The following is a 422-nucleotide window of genomic DNA, read 5'->3' as shown; positions in this document are numbered from 1 at the left end:
GATCCTTATTTAGAGCAGTCTTTTGTATCCCTCCATCTCTAGTCCGCTCATGTGCCTATCTAAGTAAGCCTTAAACAACTCCAGCGTACCTGCCTCCACCACCCTACTTGGCAGTGCATTCCACACCCCCACAACCCTCTGTGTGAAAAACCTCCCTCTAATCTGAATTATGCCTCGCCCCTCTCACCCTAAGCCTGTGGCCCCTCGTGATTTTTATATTCAACCTGGGAAAAAGCTTCCCACTGTTCACTCTATCTATACCCTTCATAACCTTATACCCCTCTATTAGATCTCCCCTCATTCTCCGTCTTTCCAGGAAGAACAGCCCCAATTTGCCCAATCTCTCCTCAGAGCTAAGACCACATGATTGGTGGTGGAGGAGGAGTGACCCCGGCACTCAGCATGTGATTGATGGAGTAGGG

Source organism: Carcharhinus amblyrhynchos, unplaced genomic scaffold (assembly GCF_965287045.1).
Source record: "Carcharhinus amblyrhynchos unplaced genomic scaffold, sCarAmb.v2.hapA scaffold_93, whole genome shotgun sequence".
Classification (NCBI taxonomy): domain Eukaryota; kingdom Metazoa; phylum Chordata; class Chondrichthyes; order Carcharhiniformes; family Carcharhinidae; genus Carcharhinus; species Carcharhinus amblyrhynchos.
Note: the sequence above shows the minus strand (reverse complement) of the source record.